Source organism: Trachurus trachurus (genome assembly GCF_905171665.1).
Source record: "Trachurus trachurus genome assembly, chromosome: 13".
Taxonomy (NCBI): Eukaryota; Metazoa; Chordata; class Actinopteri; order Carangiformes; family Carangidae; genus Trachurus; species Trachurus trachurus.
The window spans coordinates 37,865,610-37,872,161 of NC_139892.1; positions in this window are offsets into that span (position 1 = coordinate 37,865,610).

Sequence of the window (6,552 nt, forward strand, 5' to 3'; positions counted from 1 at the left end):
ATGCTATTAACGTGGATGATCTATAAATGTCCTTTAATTAATGAAAATACCACACTTGCTCAGATTTGTCCCTCTAAGCCTTTGTTCTTAGTTACATTAAATAGCAGGTAGCAAACTGGGTGTGCTGTGTGTGTTTGGTGAAGGGGCGGGGCGGGGCCGCTGTAGGAGAGGGAGGGGCGGGGCAGAGGTGCTGAGGAGAGGAGAGGACTGGAGAGGAGGAGGGGTGAGAGGGAGGAGGAGAGGAGAGGAGGAGGAGGGGGAGGGGTGAGGGACGGTGGAGGCAACAGGTTGCTGCTGCCGCTGCCGCTGCTGCTGCTCCACACCGCTGATGCTCCACCGCTTCAAATCTGGACTATTACACAGCGACAAGCTGAAGAGGAACTGATGAAAGGTAGGAGAAGTCATTTCTGTTTGGTTTATCGATCATATGATAAGATTCATTCCTAAAAAAAAAAAAAAGAAGAAAATAAATTAAAAAACAAAGAAACAAAAGCGCTAAACCTTGAAGAAACCGTCGCGTTTCAGTTGACTTCAACTCAACAGAAGTTGATGACAACACCGAGCCTGCAGCTCAGATACAAGATACTTCAATGATTTAACACGAAGAGCAAACATTTTAACTAAGTAAAAGTTTATGTAGCAGTTGCATAGTTGGGGAGAAGATAGGAGTCTAATTAGCAAACGTGATAAAAATTAGCCTTTAAAATATGGTCTGAAAGCTGCGCGTGAGAGTGTGTTTCTCCTCAGTCTGGCCCTGATGATGACGACAGTGTAAAGATCAGTATCACCTGATCCCTCATCAAGTGGCATGTTATCTTTATTCAGCCTGCCAATGAATCCCCTCTGCATATGAATAGAAAATTATATAAAATGATGTAGCCTAGTTTAGTTTAGTTTATTTCATTCATTTATCAAGCATAAAAACAAAAAAATAAAACTTGTTTAAAAAATGACAATCCTGTAACTCTTGAATGAAAGGGAGCAGAAAGAAGCAAAGTCTACCCCTTGTTACAAAGAATTAATTCACAAATGAAATAATAGCCTATACATCCAAGCAAAGAAGAAAGGGAAGTAGAAGAAAAACATCAACAAACAACAACATCTAGAAGTGGCATAAAATAAGTTTAAAGCAGAAGTAAGCGATCCGGTCGTTTTGGCTAATGCTGCGTTCCAGGCAGGCTTTTGAAACCGTAAATTACAGCTTCAAGTCACGACTTACGACTTTGTAGCGTTCCAGGCAACCCACTCGTGTTTTTCCGACCTGTTTTACCTGTGAAAGTCACTATAACGGCCACTCGTAACTTCCGACCCGTGAACTCGTACCAGATCAAACTGGTACGACTTCACAGGTCGGAAAAACACGAGTTACGAGTTGCCTTGAACGCACCATAACGTCTCGTCAGCCGATGGAGTTAGCAGCCCCCGCCCTCGTCATGGATCTATTGGTCCTCGTCCCTACGTCACCACATTCAGGCGCATCCCGTGGCTGCACACACAGAGAGGACCGCCCCTTTATGCCGTTCTCTCTCCTCATTGGATAAAGGTTGTAGGATACGAGAAAAGTTTTCTCCTGGGCTCAGAGCAGAGCAGAGTGACTGACAGACCCGTGTTTCAGACCAAACACTCTATATAAGTGATTGCTGTCGGAAGATACAACTATTTAAGACTTATATTAACACAAAAATATTGCTTACTTCTGCTTTAAGTAACAGCTGCAGCCCAGCCATCTACTCATCGTCTTAGTAACGTTGTATTTGAACGTCTGCAGCACTTGTGATCATGTTGAAGCTTTGCACTTGACGTTGAGCAGCAGTAGTGCAGGTTTATGTCACCGTGTGCACCAGGTGGCAGGAAGCCTTCTCTGTTTACTATCTGCTTATTCACCAGACCTGAAGCCCGGTCTCACTGTTGTCTCTGCTGGACTGACTTTGTCATGTTTGGGAGCAAGATGAACTTTTGTATTTAAAGGGATAGTAGCATTTTTTTTAAAGTGGGGTTGTATGAGTGTTGTGAACAGACCCAAAGAAACGGCCTATTTTCGTGGCCTAAAAGAGGTTTTACCTGAAAAAAAAATACACAGTTCCATAGTTCGCTATAATAAAATTTTTTTCAGCCATTCAAAGTGCAGAAAAAACACAGTTTTTATTTGGACCTAACCAACTCACGTATCCCCCTGGAACTGTGTTTTTTTTTTTTCAGGTAAAACCTCTTTTAGGCCGTGAAAATAGGCCGTTTCTTTGGGTCTGTTCACAACACTGTATGTTGTAAATCTCTGGGCAGGGCTATTATGGGCTGGCGTTGCTAACGGGAGGAGTGCAGAGAGTCTTCTACTGCAATTAAAGTACTTAGGGGCTATTTGTAGATCATACAACCCCACTTTAAAAAAAATGCTACTATCCCTTTAAGTTTTTTTCTCACACAGTAGGCTACCTTTAATATGACATTTGTTACAAGACACTAGAACTTCAGTAGTTAATCACTTTGTCTTTGAGTGTGGGTTGACCAGTGTATTGTTTCATAACAGAAGGTGTGGAGTGGTGCTTTGAGATAGACTGAAGCCTGGCGGGACAAACGGCTCTCTCTTTTCTGATTGGCTGACAAGTCTTACATTCACTTCACAGGTGTTTTCACACATGTTTAGTGCAGCACCAAATGTTAAAATGATACATTGTTTCATTTTTCAGTTATTAGTGCGGTTGCTTTCACACCTGCTTTTTGTCACTTGGGACCAAACTTGGAGAGCGTCGTGTCTCCATGACTACCGGCTGAAATCTGGAAGCGCTGATTGATAAAACGTTCATGATGGAGACTCCAGTAGGGCCGGTTGTTAGTAGCTCTGGTCATTTATTTCTATATTGTTTGCATGTATAACTCTGTTTGCCGGTGCATATTCTCATTTGTCCAGGTCATAGTATTTCAAAGGAGGTTAAATCGAAAGCAACTGGACTTAGTTATTTGTCTAGGAAGACGTTTCACCTCTCATCCAAGAGGCTTCATCAGTTCATGTAGCATCTGACCAGGCTGGGACTGGTCCAACTATCTGGTGTGGAGACTCACTATTTAACCTCTTGTGTGGGCGTTCACAAGGGTGATGATGTCACTGGTTCCCTTTTGTGCTCCAAGTGCCAACGACAGTCGTTTAAGTGACTGTCGTTGGTGGGAAGTTGGTTTCGACTTCGTTAGTGCCCTATGTTGTTATAACGACAGTCGTTGGAGTCACTTGCCACTTGTGAACAGTGGTTGTTCTTTGAGGCTAGATGGTTGAGTCTCCTGGGAAGGGATGAAAGGGCAGCATTGTAAATAGGAGATAGGTGGTGTCTCAGACCTCCTCCCCTGTTGAGGGATGGTTTCTCTACTTTCACATAGATTCTTCTTTAACTCCTCTTTCAAACCATCTGTCCTCTCTGTCTAGCTGTCTACCAAACTCTGTTTGGTACTTCTGGCTGGTTTCCGGTTGCGTTCACCCAGCTCGGTCCCGTTAGTTCCCGGTTAAACATTAAACACGGCGGACCTCTGCTGCTCGGTAACCAGCTGCTCCGCGGACCCGAGGGACGGACGCCGACCTGTCCGGTGTCTAAGCGACTCAGCGGACACGCACCGACCGGCTGCTGCTGCTGCTTCGTCTGTAGGACCGGAGCACCGGGCGTCCCCCCGCTGCGTTAACCCATTGTCAGCGACTACGGGAGCCCTTTTAGCTCAAACCTGTTGAGTTTGCCTGGCAGTTGGGTCGCACCAGAGTTCAGCTGGAGCCGAACCGGGACGAGACCACCTCCTCAGGCCGCACTAGTTTTGGTGCATTAGAGTGCGATGTGCTTTCACACTGACCCAAACGGGACCAAATTTAGTGTGATCTAAATTTAGTGCGCACTACTGCAGGTGTGAAAACACCCATCGTTTCTGTAAGTTCAACTTTAAGGTGAAAGCCTCAGTCATTTTTTTGGTAAGACTTTAATTTACAGGCCGTTAATAGAAATAACGAAAGAAATAAGTCATTTCGTCATAATGTGTAGAAATAGATAGTTCAACATTTTGCCAAATTGGCCCATTGCCATAATCCCTATGTCCCTAGGTTCGTTACCTTTAATTGTCGGTGCAAGCTATTTTTAGAGCGGCGAGCTGCTTAGAGCTACGCTACGGAGGCTCATGGGATTTCTTGGTTTCCCTCATCAAACTAATCAAATACACAATACAACAACTCCAACACACTATGAGATAATAACAGAACGTTACGAGACAGAGTTGTTTTCGAGGTAAATACAGAGACTGCTTGCTGAAAAACTACTACTATTTATATATTATTTATGTGTCTAATTTGGTTTAGAAGATGCTATTTCACAGATTTGCATCCTCATACATTTTTGACTTTTTCTATCTGATAATTGAAATGCACTGAACAGTTCTATGGTATGAATAATTCATCATGTTATGGCAGATGACATGTATACCTGATAAAACCAAACCACTATCTGTATCTGTAGGTTGTATCTGTTAATGCCTGAAAGAACCTGTAGAACCTGGAGTCAGACCCTCCTGTTTAATTCTGGTTTGTTCTCTTTTCTTTTCTTCCGTCTCGCCCCTCATCTTCTTTCTTCTAGCAGGTGGTGATTAGTGGTATAAGGCCTAATTATGATGATCCAGCCTGATATAGCACTGTGTCTGAAAAGAAAAGCCAATGTGTAGGAGCGACAGTTGAGAGGAGAAGAAGTGTTTTTATGATGCTGTGAGGACCCAGCACCTGGTTGTCTGATCGTCTAATTAGAGAGGAGAGTGTCATTATAAAGAAGAGGAGAGATTGATCTTCTAAACAGTGTTGGTTGTGTAGTTTTGACAGCAGCCAACCGTGTCTCTATCATGCTGATGTTAATACGTCTTTGTTACAAAAAATGTTTAACAGATGTGGCCATGTCTGAATTACAACAGCTTTTTTTCCCTGCCCTGTCTAGGCAGCGCTGCTCTTCTGTCCAATATACACAGGAAGCTTCACTTTTCATTCAAACAAACTAATGCTACTGCCACAATTGTTAGATTTCATCAATGAGACCAACATTTATCTCCTAAAAATAATTTAACCAGCCGGTGGTAAACCTCTAAAAACCTGCGGGTAAGTTAATTAGCGATCGTTTTCTCCCCCGGGATGACGACGGAGGTTGGCCGGCCGAGCAGCTCTGCAGAGCTTCACTTCTCCGAAAAACATCGGAGCAGACTTCTAAACAGCCGTCATCTGGATAAACTGGCCGTATATTTGGGATCTTAACAGTTACTTTTTCACATGAAAAAATATCAGGGTTTCCCGCAGCGCTTTCCTGTTAACAAAGAGCTGCCGCCTAAACTAACGTCTTAAAAAAAAAAAAAAAAGTAGCGTTACTAAAAACTAAAGCGTAAAACTAAAAATACGGGGGTCTGATTCTCTCACAATCAGCGCTCCGAGTTGTTGTTTTTTACATTAGTGCATGTGCAATATTCACACACCTAGCCTAACTCTCCGCATCAAATACACACCACAAAATTAAATGTGAGCAACAGGCCAGTTTAGAGGAATATAATGTGATTCCTACAGAGCCATCCCATAATGATTGAGCAGTGATTTTATTTAATTTTAATCCCATGAACTCTAAGAATTGTCACAGTCAGTAATTCTCTGTAGCACTTTCTGCTCTTTGCTGTAGCGACTGTGTTTCTTTCATCTCTTCATGTTGCTGCAGAATTACTGTCTGCTCCTCGTTAGTGAAACTCTCCGCTCTGCTGCTGCTGCAGCTGCTGTCAGACCTGTCCATGTCTGTGATTGGTCAGATGCCGCTAACTCCGCCCGCTTCATGTGAACGCGCTCTGGGAAACCCTGGGTTGACTTACCGAGTTGATAACCACCGTCGTGTGACCGCTTAGCGCGATCGCGATTGTCCAGTTAAGTGAAGCCAGATAACTGAAAGATACCCTCAGTATGTTGAACCTGCTTCATAGTATAGGCCCCTGGTCACTTAAAGGACAATTCCAGGCGAATTCAACTCGGGGGTGTATGTTCCTATCATTTTAGGTCTAAAAGAATGAATCTGAAGATTTTCAGTTTAATTGCTCCTGTTTTGTGCTAGTTGTGTCTGTCCCCGCATCGCCACGGCAGCAATGAATGGGAGCGGATGTAAGTTCTGCTGCTTAGGCTGTTTACATCCCTCAAAGCCACAATTTTTTTCCACAGACAGCGTCAGATGGAGACTCAAACATGCACCCAGAAGTTTATTTACTTCAAGCAAGCCGACATGTTTGTAAAACTAGATCTAATTCAAAGTCTCCAGGAGTCTCGCGCGAGACCCAGTTGCCGTGCGCGGTGCATTCGGGCACAGTGGGAAAAGCTACCGTTTGTGTCATAAACACAGGAATATCAACTCTTGACTTGCTTCAAGTAAAAAAAACTTCTCGGCGCATGTTTGAGTCGCCACCTGATGCTGTCTGTGGAAAAAAATAAACACTTCAAGCAAGTCAAGAGTTGATATTCCTGTGTTTATGACACAAACGGTAGCTCCCACTGCACCTGAATGCACCGCGCACTGCAACTTCGGG